A 19638-nucleotide genomic window follows, 5' to 3' on the forward strand; every position below is an offset into this window, starting at 1 on the left:
AAATTATGTCCCCATAAATTCATTGCTATATTAGCCATATATGGCTTTAAATGTCCTCTCTGTACTTCTGGCCCTATGCATTGGACCCAACACATGCTTTGTTTGACCTGAGATAAATTTCCAATCCCTAAAAGCTGAATATTTATCTCCTGAAGAGGCCAATTTGGATGCCAAGATTCTGATGCAATTATTGTTATATCTGCCCCTGTGTCTACAAAACCTTCGATTACAATGTCATTTATTCATATTTTTAGCTTTGGTTTTTGATAGTTTATAGAAGTTTACCAAAATATTTGCTTTGTGGTTTCTTCTGAAATTTTTGGTTTATTTTTTTCAAATAATATATCATCCAGAGCAGCATGGCTTTTTACAATAGGCATTAGGTACTTTAATTGCTCTGGAGAGGAGTTTCCCCCATGGTGATAGGGAATCTGTGAACCAAATTTGACATGGAGGCTTGTAAGAACCCCCACAAGGCATTTCCAGATGGCAAAGGGCCACCCTGTCCATCCCCTGCTGATCTGTATTCATTGGTCCAGTGGTGTCCTTTGCAGCACCTTCTGCCTACTCCAGAAGGCAGGGGCTTCTGTTTATATTATGCCTAGAAAAAAAAAACATTGTTTTTAGGAATGCTCTGTCTACAATTCCTTTTTAGGTGACCTTGCTTGCCACAATTAAAACACTTGACATTTTGATTTTTCCTCAAGCCTCTGGAAATCACCTCTTCCATCCAAGCATCATCATAGTTATGAGATTCAATATTGCCTGTATCTCAGATCCATTCCTCTATGGGTGCTGAAATACCCTTTAAAGGCCAAAATACCCTTTTGCATTGTGAATTAGTGTTTTCAAAAGCCAGAGATTCAATTATTATTTGTATAGCTTCTAAATTTGGTACCATCCTATTTACAGCTGAAGTCAATCTTTGTGAGAAAAATCATTGAAGATTTCTTTTGGGCCCTGTATAACTTTAGTTAAAGATCCAGTTCTTTTTGTGACTTCTTTAATTCTGTCCCATGCATTGAAAGCTACTACACAGCATAAGGCCAGGGTGTGGTCATCATATAGAGACTGTCTTCGTATATCAGCGTAATTGCCCTCTCCAAGAAGTTGGTCTTGGGAAATTTCAATACCTCTGGCTCTACTTCATGGTTCAATGGTCCTAGCTTCATCGTTCTACTAGGTCCTCCACTGTAATTGACTAGGTTCCAATACTGCTGTAAACAAGTCTTTCCAGTCTTGTGGAACAATTCTTTTACTAGTTGAACATGAATTTAACATCTGCTTCACAAAAGATGAATGCATGCCATATGAGACTATTGCTTCCTTAGATCTCCTCAAATCTAACATTTCCACAGGAATCCAGTCAGCTCTTACCCAGCCTTGGGGACGCCTGTCATTTGGCAGTTGTTCCTGTAAGATGACTGGATAAATTAAGGTTAGTTGTTTGATAACCTTGGGCTGTTCCTATCTTATTTTATAATGTAATGGTGAAGTTGGTTCTCCTTCAAATTCCTCTGTCTTTATCTGAATATATCTATTATCTGTGTTAGTACATTTTTCTAAGGCTTATAACTTATCAGTCAAAAATGGCAATATTCTCTCTAGCAACTTTTTCTAAGGCCTATATCATGGCATTCATATCAATCAACTTCTTTAGGGATAAAACAAGAATTATCAAGATGATAATTAACATGTCAATCCCAGATAAGTTGATTATCCCCCTCATTTAATTGTTCTATTTTTAAACCATCCATTGTATAATCATTCAGAGACCTAACTCCCTCCATTGTAATAGTGTTTCCATTTTTAAAAAACATTTATTTCATATACAGTGTTCTGACTGCATGTACCCCTGCAGGCCACACGAGGGCACCAGATCTCATTACAGATGATTGTGAGTCACTATGTGGTTGCTGGGAATTGAACTCAGGTCCTCTGGAAGAGCAGTCAGTGCTCTTAACCCCTGAGTCATCTCTCCAGCCCCTTTCTCTCTCTTTTTCTTTCTTTCTTTCTTTCTTTCTTTCTTTCTTTCTTTCTTTCTTTCTTTCTTTCTTTCTTTCTTTCTTTCTTTCTTTCTTTCTTTCTTTCTTTCCTTCCTTCCTTCCTTCCTTCCTTCCTTCCTTTCTTCTTTCTTTCTTTCTTTTTGTTTTGTTTTTTGAGACAGGGTTTCTCTATGTAATTTTTAGTGCCTGTCCTGGATCTCGCTCTGTAGACCAGGCTGGCCTTGAACTCACAGAGATCCACCTGACTCTGCCTCCCAGTTCTGGGACTAAAGGCGTGTGCCACTGCCTCCTGGCCCAATTTTTTTTTTTAATGTGGGGAAAAAACTCCCTCTCTCTTTTTTTAAAAAAATTAATTCCACCCTTTAAGAATTCCCAGTTGTCTCACCAAATCTACTGACAATGATGGTGAAGCTGAGGCTGACTGCTGCTGTGTGGCACATCTGAGTGGATGACACAGGCAGTCACAGCCTGGCTGAGGACACTGCCATTGATTGCATATCAGCAGCCTGAGGAGGGGTCCAGGGAAAGCCCATAACCCATGTGGGAAGAGGAGCCAAAGAGCCAGCCGTCTGCACGGGGGAATGTGCTAAAGCAGCGTGCGTGACCAGTGGGGAGTGAAAGCACAGAACTGCTAGAGGCAGAGCTGGTCGGTGCTGACCAGAGGCAGAGCTGGCCAGGGCTGAGGGGTCAACTCCGGCAGCATTTGGAGCCCAAGCACCTGTGGAGTTTGCTGTAGAGAGGCTGCAGCAGGAAAATCCCAGACTTGTTCAGGGGGCTTGGGGAAGTAAAGGAAAAGCCAGCTGGTGGCCCGGTGTGCTCTCCATCAGGTGCAGTTCCCGTGTGCATCTCTGGCATGTACCGGTGGCTGCAAAGCTATTGCCAAGTGGCCTTTTTGTGGATTCCTGCCCCAAAGCTGGACACCAGACGAAGCATGGATCTAATTAATCTTATCAATAAAAACAGGAGTCAGAGATTGGGGAAAAGCCTGGAAGCTCAGAGAAGCAGGGGAGCAGCGACAGTTGCCCCTACCTCTCTGGTTTCTCTGACCTAAAGGTCTGAGATACTGTCTCCACCCTGCCTTATCACTTCCTGTCACCTCTCTGCACAGTCCTCCAGACTTCTATGGTTAATAGTGGCCAACTCCACCCTCTGACTCCAAGGAAGCTTTGTTTGTCAGAACACAAACAAAATATCACACAACAGGATAAATCCTTTGGGATGTCACTGGTCACAGGTATGGATGGTTTCTCAAACATCTGTTTAGGACTAAGGGTGCTCTGTCCATGCTCTATGCCTTGTCACTATGCAAGTTCATCTGTGTTCATTTTCCTACAGGGACTTCTGGGAAGCCACCATCCACCCCAGTCAGCAAGAAGCAGGTGAAGAAGAAAGTGGAGAAGCTGGGCACGCAGCTGCAGTTGATGACCAGTGAAATGAGCTGTGGGATCACCTGATCTTCACCACTGAAGGAGGAGCCTGGGACAGCAGGTATTCATTGTTTCAAACTCCATGATGACTGTCTTGGGTCCATAATGCCACCCACAGCTTCGTCCCTCTAAGATCTTGGCATCTAGGAGACTGTACCTACAGGTTGTCCCTGTTTCCAATGGCATGTCTCTCAGTGCTCCCCAGGGGCAAAGCCTGATGCCTGGGCAGGAGAGAGATGGGGACTCACACCATTCTGCTTCCTCCATTTGAAGTCCAGAACCTGTGGCCTGAGTCACAGAACCCAGGGACTGAGGCAGCAGTGCATGGGTTCCCAGCATGCACTTGGGGAGACCTCACACTTTCCAGGTGATGCCAGTGCTCTAGACCTATGTGCTCACCTTGGAGGAACACTGAAACCTCCTGGGTAGTTTATAAAGCTTCCCTGACACTGAGTCTCATCTGCAGAAATGCAGATTGTGTGTTCTGTCTAACCGTGAACTAATAGGCACCCAAGATCAAGAATCCCTATTCTGAAGACAGGAGAAACATCACCACATATTTCTGATGGGCACAGACCTGTGGCATAGACTCCTGGGAACTCCTGCCTCTCCAGGCCTATTGAGGGAGCTTATGCATCTCTGCCCCCTTCTGGAATCCCTGTCTCTGCTGGACTGTGGCCAGAATATCAAGTTTAATAAACACCAGGGATCCCAGTATATAGGAATTTAAACCTTTCACCATTACCTGGCAACAAGCTAAGAAAATTATAAAAATAAAACAACCCCAAAACTGTCCTAATTGTTCTTTGTATAACAAAGTTCCTTTATCTGCAGGAACTAATCCTAAAGGTACACAGAAAAATAAAATTTGACTAATAGATGTGTTTCCTAACAAAATTTGGAAAGAAAAAATTTATTCACCATACCATTGATACATACTCTGGATTTTTTTTTTTTCAAGACAGGGTTTCTCTGTGTAGTTTTGGTGCCTGTCCTGATCTCGCTCTGTAGACCAGGCTGGCCTCAAACTCACAGAGATCTGCCTGGCTCTGCCTCCTGAGTGCTGAGATTAAAGGTGTGCACCATCATCGCCTGGCACATACCCTGGATTTTAATAGGTATCTGCCTTAAGTTCTGAAAGAGCTGATTCTATAACCACACATTTATTAGAAACAATGGCTGTAATGGGCATACTGATACAAATGAAAACTGATAATGCCACAGCTTATGTTTCCAGTAAAATGAAACATTTTTTTTACATGTTACAACATAAAACATATTACAAAAATACCATATAATCCTATAGGACAAGTAGTTGTCAAAAGACCTAACCACATGATTAAAAAAAGATGCTTATAAAACAAAAGGGGGATATGAGAATCCCCAGAGTTAGACTGCATAATACTTTAATTTTTTTAACTCTAATAAAATAGGGACAACAGCTGATGAAAGACATTGCATTGTGGAAAAAAACTGCTGAATTGGGTCAGCCAGTATATTATCAAGATGTTAACATCAAATGGATTCCAGGGAAAGAGTTAAGGTTGGGTCAAATGTATGCTTTGTTGTGCCCACTTTACAAGACCCCCAAGCAAGACCATCACAGAGCCAATATCTGATGCAAAACACACAGGGGTTTAAAACAAGCAAGCCCGGGCTTGGTCTGCATCCAACACACTGGCTAGCTGGCTTTTTGGAGCACTACCTATGATGGGGCACCTCTCACAGCCTTGAGGCAGGGGGAGGGGCCTGGACCTGCCTCTACTGAATGTACCAGGCTCTGCTGACTCCCCATGGGAGGACAGGTCATCAAACTCGAGTTAGGCTCAGGAAGTTACACTGTGCCTCACACCTGGGCCTTATGGGACCCAACACAATAGTAACCTTTATTTGCTTTAAAATGTATTTTGGCTTACTTACATAAGATTGTAAAACAGAAAGATAGAGAAAAGGCTGCATTTGCTGTAAAGCTGCATAATCTTCAATATAGTTAATTGTCGCATAAACAAAAAAGAGGAGATGTTATGGGAGATCCTGCAGAGCTCTGCAGCTGGTGTGACTCTAGGATGTTAGCACCTGGCTTTGATCTGCCTTTTGTGACTGATGCCTTTTGTGTCCACTACCTTCTGTTTCAAGTATGTAAATCCCATCTGAGAGTTTCAAAGCCTATGCAAAACTTGGTCTCCAGAGAACTCATTTTCTGAGATGTCCCAGGATTGGCAATTGCTTTGGCATTTGTCTCTTCAGGGTGCTTCAGATAAGAAGTTTTGGTATGTGGAAATTGACTAATTAAAGATGTAATTTTATAACAATAAAAAAAGCTTTTTGCAAGGGTAGTCAGTCAGTTCACCAGAGGCTGACTCTGCTTCAAAGGCTAAAATTCATCCTAGAGTGACCCTATTTCTTCCATGGACCCCCATGAACCCAACACATGACACATTTTTTGTTTTATTTTTTGTTTTGTGTTTTTGCTTTTGATTGTTTTGGGTTTAGTTTCACTATTTTGTTGTTATTGTATCTTTGTTATTATTTTTGACATTTTGCTAAGGCTATTATTCACTGTCTATATTGACTATACTTTTCAAGCCCTTTTTGAGAAAAGTGATAGAATAAAAAAAGCTATTTCAATCTCTTCTCTTTTCAGACCAGCTTCTTTGGTAATGTGAAGTATCACACTCCTGTAACCTCAGATCTCATAGGCAAAGATGGATCTTTGCATGTTCCAGGCAACCTGGGCTACCTAGTGAGTTCCCAGCTAGCCAGGGCTACACGTAGGGATGGTGCCTTGAGTGTGGATAGCATAGCTTATTCCATAGATACACACTTTATGATGGAATCAGTATCCACACTGTATTCATGCAGTCACATATTTAGCTACCCCTAGAATATGGAACTCTCTATATACACTTTCATGAAGTGATTGTGCAGACCAAATTATGGAGTGTCATGCCCAGATTTCAGGGACCCCCAAAAGACAGCCATGGAGACCAAATCCCATATGTAAAAGCCAAGAGCCTTTATTTTCAAGCTTCAAGGCTTGGACTTTCTGTCTGTCAATGCGCAGTGAGAGCCAAGAGCCCAGAGCCCAGGCAGGGTGGTATTTTTTTTTTTTTATCATAGCAGAGGTTGGTGTGAGGAGCTTTCCAGGGTTCAGGACCCTAGTTGGCTGACATTTGTCTCGGGGTATAGAGGATGTTTGGAATGTCAGTTATTTCCTCTTAGATGCAGGTCCCACTGGGTGGAGTCAGCTCATGGCTTCTCCTGGGTCCAGGTGTTGCCTGCCAGAAGCTGTATCTGGGCCTCAGGTATTTCCCCTTAGATGCAGGCCCCCACTGGGTAGGGTCAGCTTATGACTTTTTCTTGTATAATATTAGCGGAACCAGCCTTAATATTACACTTCCCAGGGGCTCAGGAGAGAGACTACAAATGGTGAGGACTGTTTTTGGGAAATAGAATCTCAGCACACCGAGCTCTATAGTCCACCTGCTTTAATTCCTCTGGCATAACATCCTTTATACACAGCTTCAGTTCTGTTCTTGTGTCTAGCTCCTTTCTTGCCTGATTTCTCTCTACACTTATCTAAGTTCTATCTTAATGCTCTCGTCTTAACTCTGCCTCATCTAGGTCCTTTTCAGCTTGTTCTTACCCAGCTAGTACTTCCCCATCTGACTCTTCCTCATCTTCCATCTCATTCCTCTAGTCCTCTCTTCTAGTCCTTCAATTTAGTTCTTCCCCATCTCAGTTTGTTCCTCTCAAGTTCTTACCCACCTAGTTCTTCCATTCTCTTTTCTGTTCTCCATTCTCCTGTGCCCTGGAAGTCCTGGTATATATACACTTACAAGCAGTACATTCCCTTAGGAGTGTAAAGCCAGGCTTCCAGGGTCAAATGGATGGGTGATAAGAATCACATAGAGAGGCAATAACTGTTAATTATCATTTGCAACCCCAAAGGGAAGTGACTAATGGGGAAAATGAATTAACTAAAGGCTAAATTCGGGTAATATCTAAGAAGAGGGATCTTATGTGCTCCACTATAGTCTTAAACGTGATTGTTAGAAAATGTTAAGGCTCTATAAGTTGCTAGGTCAATGGGTGTAGCTAGAGTTTTCCTGCCTTGCCCACAGTCAGGACAAATCTTTGTCACCCGCCAGTCCCACAGCCGCTCAGACCCAACCAAGTAAACACAGAGACTTATATTGGTTACAAACTGTATGGTCATGGCAGGCTTCTTGCTAACTGTTCTTATATCTTAAATTAATCCATTTCCATAAATCTATACCTTGCCACATGGTCGTGGCTTACCGGCATCTTCACATGCTGCTTGTCATGGCGGTGGCTGGCAGTGACTCCTTCTGCCTTCCTGTTCTTTCTCTTCTCCTCTGTTAGTCCTGCCTATACTTCCTGCCTAGCCACTGGCCAATCAGTGTTTTATTTATTGACCAATCAGAGCAATTTGACATACAGACCATTCCACAACAAATGGGAGAAAATAAAACTGCCTTCTTTTTTCCTGTGGCTCCTATCTGTCCAAGCTATCTGCCGTTTTTTATGCAGGGTGGGGGAAAGTGTGCTCAGTCGCTAGGCAACCTGTACAGCTAGATGCCTCTGGTGATAGTTAAAGGGAGATCTGGAACTGGAGGTAAGATTTGGGAAAGGAGGAAGTAAAGCTTAATTGGCACATCTGCCAGGCCTTCTCAAACAGGTAGCCTGGATGCTTAAGTCTGTTCTTAGAGAGTACAGAGGTATCTCTAATAAGATACTTTCCTCCATCTGGGGATGGACCTGGCCGGATGCTGCCAATGATGATAATTACAGGGAGGCTTGAACTGGGGTTCTGGCTGAGCATAGCTGTCATTTTTGTTTGTTTGTTTTGTTTTTTGTTTTGGTTTTTCGAGACAGGGTTTCTCTGTGTAGCTTTGCGCCTTTCCTGGAGCTCACTTGGTAGCCAGGCTGGCCTCGAACTCACAGAGATCCGCCTGGCTCTGCCTCCCGAGTGCTGGGATTAAAGGCGTGCGCCACCAACGCCCGGCATAGCTGTCTTTTTGAGTCCATTGATATTAAGGGATATTAATGACCAGTGTTTGTTAATACCTGTTAATTTTTGGTGGTAGTGTGTGTGTGTGTTTCCCTTCTTTGGGATTTGTTGATGTGAGTTATCTGTTACCTGTGTTTCAGTGGTTGCAGCTAGCTCCCTTGGGTTGGAGTTTTCCTTCTAGTACTTTTGGCAGGGCTGGATTGGTGGATATGTAGTGTTTAAATCTGGTTTTGAAGGGTCCAGGAATATAGAAATATAAAATTATAAGCTTAAGAGATAAAAACTGACAGTCATCAGCTCTAAAGGTTAACTGCTAACCATGGCTGTCTGCTTCACAGCCAGCTCCTCTGTCAACAGCCAGGGGTTAACTTTTAACCCCCTTGCCCCTTATAGTCAGCAAATGCCTGGGCCAAAGTTAACTTTTAATAGTTGTTATACTCAACTCCTAGCATGCACCCCATGCCTGACACTATGAAAGGGGGCCAGTACCCGCCTCCATTGCCACAGCCCCAGAATTCCAACATCGGCTGTGGTCTCAGCTAGCTGATAAGCTTTTGTACCCCATGGTGTTTTTATTTTTAAAAAATTTTTATTTTTTATTTTTCTGGAATAAAGTTTGCTTCTGGTTTAACAAACTTTGGTGGTCTGTCCCCCATTATTGCGTGACTCCAGACCCAACAGTTTTGTCATGAGATATCTTGTTTTCTCCACCTACAATGATTGAAAGCTTTGCTGGGTATAGTAGTCTGGGCTGGCATCCATAGTTTCTTAGTATCTGCAGAACATCTGTTCAGGACCTCCTGGCTTTCAGAGTTTCCATTGAGAAGTCGGGTATAATTCTGATAGGTCTGCCTTTATAGGTCACTTGACCTTTTTCCTTTGCTGCTCTTAATATTCTTTCTTTATTCTGTATGTTTAGTGTTTTGACTATTTGATGAGAGGATTTTTTTGTAATCCAGACTATTTGGCATTCTGTAAGCTTCTTGTACCTCCATACGCATGTCTTTCTTTGGGTTGGGAAAGTTTTCTATAATTTTGTTTAATATATTTTCTATGCCTTTGACCTGGAATTCTTCACCGTTTTCTATCCCTATTATTCTTAAGTTTCCAAGATTTTTTGTGTTTAAAATTTGCTGAATTTATCATTTTCTCTGACTGATGAATCTATTTCCTCTATTGTATCCTCAACCCCTGAGATTCTCTCTTCTATCTCTTGTATTCTGATGGTTATGCTTGCCTCTGTAGTTTCTGTTTACTCAGATTTTCCTTTTCCTGAATTCTCTCAGTTTGTGTTTTCTTTATTGCCTATATTTCAATTTTCAAGTCTTGAACTGTTTCCTTCACCTGTTTGATTGTTTTTTTTTTCCCTTGGATTTCTTGACTTTCTTTAAGAGATTTCTTGATTTCCTCCAAATTTTTGTTTGTCTTTTCCTCCATTTCAAGGGAATTTTTCATTTCCTCTTTTACGGCTTCTATCATCTTCATAAAGTTGTTTTTAAGGTCATTTTCTTCTGGGTCATCTGCTTTGGGATGTTCAGGTCTTGCTGTTGTAGGATCACCAGGTTCTGGTGGTGCCGTGTTGCTCTTTATGTATTAAAGATTTCTCCTTTAATTTGAGCAGGTGGGGCTCCAGGTCACTCTTCCTCCAATTGCTCAGGCAGGGCCTCTGGCTCCTGTGGTTCTTCTTCTTCCCAATTGGTCCAGGAATGGCCTTGTGTCTCTGGTGGTCACCGCTCCAATCAGTGCAGGGTGGGCATATGGCTCTGGTAGTCACTGATGCTGCAGGGGATTGTTGGCTTGGTGAGGGGCTGGGGGAAGGGGCAGCTGCCTGGTCCCTGGGGTTCCAATGGATGGGGGATGGGCGCAGAATGTGCCCCTGGGCCTAGGGGCTAGAGACCTGGTCTGCCCAGTCCAGAGATGGGTGCCTCACCTGTTCCCAGTTGTGCAGGGTGGGCTTATGGCTCCAGTGGTCACTGGTGTCTCAAGGGATGGTTGGTTTGGTGAGAGGGGTAGGGGCATTTATATCTTAAATTGTTTTCTGAGATCCTCAAAGCTTACAAGGTTCCATATCCTCTGACCTTCCTTAGACCCATATTTAGATCTATATGACTTATTTAAATTTTTATATCTTAGAATATTTTCTTAAAAATAAGCTAACAAGCTGGCTATAGCCTTGTTGAAGGATCTGGTTGTCTGATGCTGTCAAGCTGACACAGAGCCAGCCTAGCCATTAGTACTATCGGAGATCTGAGAAGGATAAATTATATCTGAGTGCAGGCCAAGCAGCTTCTGATTCCATAAATGGCAGGGACCAGTCCATACCCAGGTCTCCATAGCACTGGAGGCACAAGCATCAGAACAGCATCTTCTTTGGCCATCAGACCCATAAGGCAGAGTTTTTCCTGTAGAAGAGGGACACGGGAAGACTCACCTTACTTTCTCTAGGCAAAAGGGGTGCAGTCAAGTCCAGTGTCCTGCTGTTTGTCCACAGTCTGGGCCGGGTCCTGGCAGCAGGTGTTGCATTGGGGGCATCTTGCCCTGTGTCCAGCATTTCCATAATCCAGACAGAGACATTGTGGTGCCCCATAGGTAATCTTCTTTGGAGACCTTGTTAGGATCTGGGAGTCTGTCTGATATAATAAGCTTTTAGATCAACATTTTAAATGTCATTTTCTGCAGATCTCTGAAGTATGAGGGCTGTCCAGGTATATCTGAGTAGACGAACTTTGTTTCTAGTCACTTCTTTTAAGCTCAACCCTGAAAACATATGCAAGGGACTGAGTAACACTTATCCCTGTAATTAATTACATCAGTACTTAGCATGACTACAGTTAAAGAACTTGATTATTTATGACTGACTATTTACTTATATTCTCTAATAGTCTACAATAAGTAGCCTTAAAAACAGCAATTTTAAATTGAATCTCTTCTAGCATCGAATACAGGTTCAGTAAAGAAACCAAACCAAAATATCGATATAAAATATTTATATGACTCAGTTTATCCAAATAGCCTTAAGCTTAACAAATTTAGCAAAGACAAGAAGACTAGGCATATATTCTTAAGCCGCATTGGTTCTCAACTTTCTCAATGCTACTTCATAACTGCAGTTTTGCCATTGTTATAGATCTCAATGCAAATATCTGACATACAGGTGGTCCTAGGCTAACCCTGTAGAAAGGTTTTTCAACCCCAAAGGGTCGAGACTCATGGAGTCAGAAGCTGGTCCAAGCCCTTTGCCTAGGTCAGTGTCTTGCTGCATCACAAGAAATGAACATCCCAGTTCCTGGTTAGTATTTGGTGCTTATGGCTGTGACCCTAATTTTTAGCCTTTTATTTTAAGTACAAATGTTAACAATAAAGAAGATTTTATAAAGTTAAAATGTTCCATAGCCTTATAAATTTAAATGTTTAAAAAATTGTTCTGAAAAAAGTTAAGATCTCTCAAATGTCTTTCTGCAATATCAACAGTAAAGTACCTTCTTCTACTTTAAGAGCAATAAAACATGGCATAACTGTATGGAAAGGGGGCTGGCTAAAAATATCCACCCTGACCCTGGAGCACACAACCAAGGAAAGAAACACAGTCTGGATCTGGGACCTAAGCCAGGGAAACACTTTGTCTCCAAACCCAGAACCAAAGAAACATGCCCTGACTCTTAGACCAGTACCAAAGAAACACTTTTGGTACCTAGAATCAGAGCCAGTGAATGAAATATGCCTGGCCTTAGAATTGGAGTAAAAAAGCCAAGAAAGGCCAGTGAAAGAAACACAGCTTGGCTCTGAAATCAGGGCCATCTCTGCCGCTAACCCACAAAAGTAACCAATCCCTAAGCAGAAAAAAACCTAACCAATCCCTGGTTAACACTGCCCCCAAGAGATCCTATACAATCTGGCACAGCCATATCTGAATGGAATGGCAGAAGTCATAAAGCCAGCACAGCTGTTTGACAAAGACCCAGCAAAGCTGAGCCCCATGAGGGCTGCCATGTCACCTTTAGTTTTCATCTCCACCTGTTACATACTTGGGGCACTTTTAATATTTGTACAATTTGGGGATGTTGGATTGATGGAAAATTCCTTATGAATCGTTTATGCCTTCTCCCAGGAATGCTGCTTCTAAGCTTACCCAGGACAGTTCTGAACATACTATTCCCCCTCCCACTTTTAGGGAGATATCCTTATCTACTTGAAGGTCTTCCTTACGCCTTGGAGGTTGTGACACATAAAGAAGCCAGAGGTCTCTTTATGAGGCTGTGAGACATTCTTGAAACATCTGTCCCTGTACTTACACTGGAACAAGATATTCAAAACAAAGTAAAATTCAAAAAGATCAACGAGATTTGGTGGACTAGAGGGATTGTCCACAGTTCATCTTACAAGCTTCTTCCCACCGTACTCAGACAATTACATGCCATACAACTCTGCCCTACAGAGACATATTGGTGAGCAAAGTATGGAGTGGAAAGATGACAAAAGTGTGAGGTGTTAGGACCTCCCTCTCTTAGAAGACAGCTCATGTGGAGCCACTGTGATGTCACATGACCAAGGAACAACAGAATGCCAGGATTAGACACATAGACAAATTCCATAAAGATATAAATGTGGACATTGATTGTATTATGCCAGAATTTGAGTAATAACTGCAGCAGCTTTAGCCTGAGGATATTTCCTGGGCACTCTGACCACTAAGAGTTAATAATACACTGCTTGGGACATGGCAAAATGCCCAGGGTGGTTGAAAATTTTGTTTTGGTCTAGTGTCCTTGAAGCAACCAAAACAACCAGCCTGAGAACAGACTGTCATATGCCTCTAGATTCTCAAAAACTGGGTTATGGGGTTAATGAGTAAGAATGATAACTCTGTTTATTAATGATGTCAAAACTTGAGGGGAAATGATTGGAAATGATGACTGTTATGTCATAGTTTATTAAGGAAGACTAAAGGATGAGCAAGAGGAAGTGAAACTAACACATGTCCAAAACCAAAAATAATATGATCTATGTTTTGGAACATCATGAATGTATCCCTGCTGACTAAATTCTGTATAAATAAGAAACACTCTGGCTGCTAGTCAGTCAGGCTGCAAGATTCTCCCGACCTCCATGGCCTGGCTCACTTCCTTCTCCCACCAACTCCTTACACCCTCCTCAGGACCCACCCACTGCCGGGAATGGATCCCAGCAATAATCTACCCTGCCTGGTCAGTTATGGGCTGTTCTCTCCACCCAGGTAAAAGTAGCCACTCTCCTGGACTCCTCTTCCCAAATAAATCTCTTTCTTAAAAGAATTTTGAGTGTGAAGATCTTCATTTGCCAGCACAGAGGAGATTGCTAAGATGCCCTTTTAGTTCTTTTATTTAGAGGCTTGGGTGATTTCTCTGGCCCTACCCTTGGCAGCATATACATAGCCTGCCTTCTAGATCTCAGGCTGCTCCATTTTAATGTGGCTGGTGCTTCTGGTGACTATCACCTGGGTGACTCTTAAATTATAAAGGTTAGCTGCCAGAGAAAGGTATATTCTTGTGTATAAAAGCATAGAGGTGCGGCTTTAATATTTATCAAATACTTTATTAAACACATGTAGCCATCTATTTAAATTCTCTAGAAGCTTGCTGCTGAACACTTGGCAAAGACATATGTACTTAGGTTAAATCTCTAAGTTAGTTTTTGTTAACCTGAATGGATTTTTATAACCTTAGTAAAAGATGGCTGCCAGTCACGTGACTGCCTATGAGGTCACCAGCCAAGATGGAGGAAAGCCACGTGGTTGCTGTTTAAAACATGTTTTTCTAAACAATAATTACTTGCACACATATGCAGTTTGATCCAAGTTACATACACACATGTACAGTTAAAGCTTGCTTACATTTACACATAGAGTTAAATCCAAGTCACATATGTTTCCACATACACACACACATATATATCTCCATTTTTAACATAAACAGTTTGCAGTGAAGTATGGATTACCCAGGGTCTGGGTCAGATGCTACCTCCAGCATGGGATATCTGAGAGGAAAAAATCTACGCACACTATGCTCTTATGTGTCTGTTAACTTTATTCCTCTAAGACAAAAGTCTATCTATACAGCTACAGCTCCGTCAGGCATTCAGGGCAGGAATAAATGTAGATACACCAAGCTCTTTGTCTGTCTACTTTATTTCTCTGGGATGAAATCCTGTCTCCATAGCTTCAGTTCCGTCCTGACACTCAGTTCCTCTTTGTCCTCTCTTTTACTGCCTCTCATAGTCCTGCTAATGCCTAAGCTCTTATGTTTCCAGCCTCATCTTCGTCCTCTGTTTCTTCTCTCTCCATCTCTACTTGCTCTCTACTCCTGGCTCTGATGAACTCTATAAGAGTTCTGCCTTACCATCTACATTACTTCTGTGTTCTTCCCCTCTCCCTGGTCATGCTGTTCTGCCTCTCCAGAAAATGCCTGTTTGTTCTTCCCCTGGCCATGTGGTTCTCTACCTCCTCAGGAATGTTGCTCCACCCTACCTTCCACCTTGATATGTAAAAACCTCCCTTGTTCTCGTCAGTTGCTCTGGAGAGCCACTAGGCCTCAAGGCAAGGGGATGGTCTGAGCTTCAGTTGCACAAGAAACAAAGCTATGCATCTCTGCCAGCTTGTCTTTGCCTACGTGACCTTAACCAGGTACTGGTTTGAACAGTGCAGTTCACATACACATTCTATGGGAATTGTGAGCACAAGAAGTTCATAACAAGGCACAGCTGAATATTAAGCTGTGTAACACCAAATAGTCCATGCTAGATGGCTTGCCTCTTGACTAACCCTTGGTCTGGTCAAGGTATAGCTTTAATACACAGCTGAATCTTTATAATATATTCTTGTGACTTGTCACAATGAAGAATCATCAGCTAATTTTAAAATGAAAACCAACCAGAATTAACTTTCAGCTTCAGTATTTTCAGGTGTAAGAAACCACAATGTAGTCACATTATATCCCCTCTGACTTTCTATTACCTTCTATTTACCCTTGATTCCTCAGACATTTACTTCAGACAAATTCCGTTTTTTCCTTCTCTTTATTATTTTAGACTCCCACTTAGTCTCTCATTTTTTTAAACACAGAAACTCTTACCGAAGTCTTTCTTGTGATTTCCCTCAGTAGTCTAGAGTATATTGTAAAGCTACAATATTTTAAATAAGAAGAGAAATACATGCATATACCATAACAAGAATAACTCTAAATTTTCATGAGCACTGTACGAACATAAAAAATTGTTGTATTGGAGTGATCGAGGCAGCTCTGTCTATAGCATTATATCATAGCCTCCATAGTTTATCAATCATAGGCAGTGACATTCCATTCCATTCTTGGAGCTAAACCTTGGTCAGGTTTAGTCCCAGGGAAGGTCTTGGGTGCCCCACCCATCAGCATGGGAGCCTAAGGGCAGCATGGGGGCAGAAGATGTCTGCCAACCCCAGATCCTCAGGTGCACAAGAGAGGCCATGGAAGGGGCTCCATGTCATGGCTGGACCCTTCCCAGACTGTGACCCCAGGGGGCAGTGTCAGGCACCGAGCTGCATGAGGTCCCACCTGCTCTGTGCTGCTCCACCCGGAGGCTCCCTGTGCTTGGGGGCCTGGCCCCAAACCTGCCTCGGGCTGAGGTGCCATGGCTTGCCCTGGTGCTCAGCCATGCCTAGTCCCCATGGCAGTCTCTGGACACCCTCCCACCCCCAACCCCGGGCCACCACTCATGTCAGGTTACAAAGTCTCCACTCCATGGTTCCCTGAGCAAGTGGAACCTGGCCCTGAACCTGCTACGGGCCATGGTGCTCACAGCTCACCTAGTGCCCAGCCGCTCAGAGGTGCCTTGGGTCCCCACAGTGGTCCTTGCAGTGCATTCCCCTGCTGGCTGTCCACACTCTAGTCAGACAGCCAGGAAGCAATGGGGAGCACTGTTAGTCTGCCCCAGTTCAGCCAAAGGGACCCCCCATCCCTTCCCCTGGCCATCTGTCCCAGGAGTCACAAGGCACACATAAACCCAGGCGTAAAACACACACACTGTGCCCCCACTTCTCACACATTCACGTAGGCAGGACATTCCAACTAAACGACAAACAATTTTCCTGGGGAAACAGTGTCAGCTGACCACACACAGATGTGGGGTTCCCCACCCCACTACAGATCCTCAGTCAAACAGATTTGGGTGGGTCTCTGCCCCAGTACAGACAAACAGATGTGGGGTCCACTACAGACATGGGGTTCTCTGCCCTCACTAACTGAGTCTAAAATTTCTTTCAGCCCCTTGTGATCTCAGTCCTGGGTTGTATCCACTAGGACCATTCCTGACCAACTTAGGCAAGCCTCAGAAACGAAACTGAACACAGACAAACAGGACAGACAGACACTTACTGGCCAGCTTCAGGCTCTATGGGCAGTGGTCCTGGTGGGCTTGGGGGATCCTGGATGAGCTCCCAAATGTTATGCCCAGATCATGAGGACCCCCAATAGACAACAACAGAGACCGAATTCCATACGTAAAAGCAAAGAGCCTTTAGTTTCAAGCTCCAAGGCTTGGTTTCTCTGCCTGTCATCAGTGAGAGCAGCGATCAGCCCAGAGCTCAGGCAGGGTGGAGTTTTTAATCATAGCAGAGGTTGGGATGAGGGGGGGAGTTCAGGACCCTGGTTGGCTGACATTTGTCTTGGGGTATAGAGGATGTTTGGAATGTCAGGTGTTTCCTCTTAGATGCAGGCCCCACTGGGTGGAGTCAGCTCATGACTTCTCCTGGGTCCAGGTGTTGCCTGTCAGAAGCTGTGTCTGGGCCTCCAAACCTGTCATGGCAGCTGTGTGGTCAAGTTTTTATGGGGCCCCCCACAGGAGAAACACACCTATGTTACTCTTTAGACTCCTGGGAAATAAAAGCATTCATTAAAGCGCATAAAAAACCCAGAAACTCAGAGCAGTCTTCCTCTGTTGGTGCTGAGTACAGTTTCAGTGATAACCTCACAACAGAGATAATGACCTTCCAAACATGTTGGGAAATAGCTTTTTTTACACTGTTGGCCTCGACCATGCATTTGGTGGGGTTTTTAGATGTATTTATCTTTATTTTAGTTGTATGGGTGTTTTGTCTGTTGTAGGTCACACATGCATGCAGTTTCCACGGAGGCCAGAAGAGGGCACCAGATTGTCTGTAACTAGGGTTATAGATGGTTGTTAGGTGCCGTGTGGGTCTGAGGGAACAACAAATGCTCTTATCCTATGAGACATCTGTTCAGCCCTGCACTTGGCTCTTGTCCTTCTAGCTGTATGTGCTGTATCGGTTGGACTGAATCACTGAACCAAAGACAGAGGTTGTATGGACAGGTAGGTGGGGGTCCGGGAGGCACACGGCACCGTTGCAGGTGGATTAGATGGTATGGCATCGTCGCATCGTCGGAGGAACTGTGTCACTGGTTGTGGGCGTTCTAGTTTCAAATGTCCCTGCCTGGAACAGTTCTCTCTCTCAGCCTAGGGATCAGGATGGAGCTCTCAACTGTTTCTCCAGCACCATGTCTGCCCTGGGTCTCCCTATCACGATGGTCATGGTGTTAGAATTCTGGCCACTCCTCCAGCTACATGACCGCACATGTGCAGTTCAGTAGCCAAGCAAGTGGCCTTACGTCCTACATAATCCGTGCGCTGCGTGATTGTGCATTACAATCTGCTCTTGTGTGGCGTAGCTCCTTAAGCCACATGCGCATGTGCAGGGGAATCCTCAAAAAACCGGTCACAGACTCCTCCCCTCTCTCCTGCTCTCTCCTCCTCACCCCTGCTCCCTTCTCATGTGTTTTTCCAACAGGCCTAGCCATGCTCTCTTCTGTCCCCCGCCTTCCTCCTAATAAAGCTCCGATGCTGGGCTTTGTTGTGCCTCGTGACCTTTCTCGAATGGTAACAGCAACACTTATTAAAACCAACACACAGGGGTGTGTAAAACAGTAAGGGAGTTCCCATTTAAACACTTTCATCACGGTGTTGTCATGCCCAGGCCTCAGGGACCCATCAAGACCACCACAGAGACACTGAATCGATATGCAAAAGCAAAAGACCTTTATTCCAAGCTGTTGAATGCAATGGTGAGAGCAGAGAGCCCCGAGCCCAGGCAGGGTAGGGTTTTTGTTTTGTTTTGTTTTTTAATCATAGCAGAGGTTGGGGTGAGGGGATTCCCAGGGTTCAGGACTCTGAATAGCTGACATTTGTCTAGGGGTATCTTGATAAAAGATCAATAGGTGTGTGCTAGGCTCAGGGACATCTGGTGGTCTTATCTAATCTTACCTAACAGTTGGAAAGTTTGGAATGTCAGGTACTTCCCCTTAGATGCTGGACCATCCCTGGATGGTGCCCGGGTGCTGTCAGCTTATGGCTTTTCCTGGATCTGGATGCTGCCTGCCAGTAAGCCTGTCATGGCAGCTGTGTGGTCAAGCCGTTTTGAGCCCCCCCCCCCCCACACACACAGGTGTCCCTTCGTATCAGTAGAAGAGTCACTAAGAAAGGCATCCTTTGCAGTCCATCCCCTAGTCCATCTGTGTCTGCTCCTCAGTGGGGCTGAGGAGCACAGCAATGTCCTGCTTTATCTGGTTAAGATTGCATATTTTAAGAAAATCTGCATTTGGTTGAAACACAAATTATGTACCAAAGTATTCTAATATTTAATACTGCAAGCACTCTGAGCCCTTCCAGTTGACATGCCATAATTCTTTCAATATTTGGAAGGAATCTATGGTTGGAAGATGATTGACGTGTACGTTATTATGAATACATTTCCCATTTTGTCGCATTATTTTTTGCTTGCTTTCCGTCACTGAATAATCAGTGCCAAATGTTTTCACTGTTTCCACAATGGCAGTTGTTAGGATCCTGCCCTCACCCCGCACATGCACAGCTCCGGGTCTTGCATCATCAGGGGGCGCTGATGACTATGTGCCGGCCGGCGCACATGGTCACACAGTCTGTGCCTTAAAAGCCGGATGCAGACCCCACACTCGCTCTGCTCTCCCCCTCCCACTCCCCCAACATCCTTCTCCCAGGCCTGGTCTCTTCCCCCAAATAAAGCTCTCCGTAACTAGGTAGCCACGGCCGTAGCTGGTGACTTTTCCGCCACTAACCAGCGCTGCCACCAGCGCGTTTCTCAGCCTTTCAGCAGTGGCTATCACAGCAT

This window comes from Peromyscus leucopus, chromosome 17 (assembly GCF_004664715.2).
Source record: "Peromyscus leucopus breed LL Stock chromosome 17, UCI_PerLeu_2.1, whole genome shotgun sequence".
NCBI classification, from domain to species: domain Eukaryota; kingdom Metazoa; phylum Chordata; class Mammalia; order Rodentia; family Cricetidae; genus Peromyscus; species Peromyscus leucopus.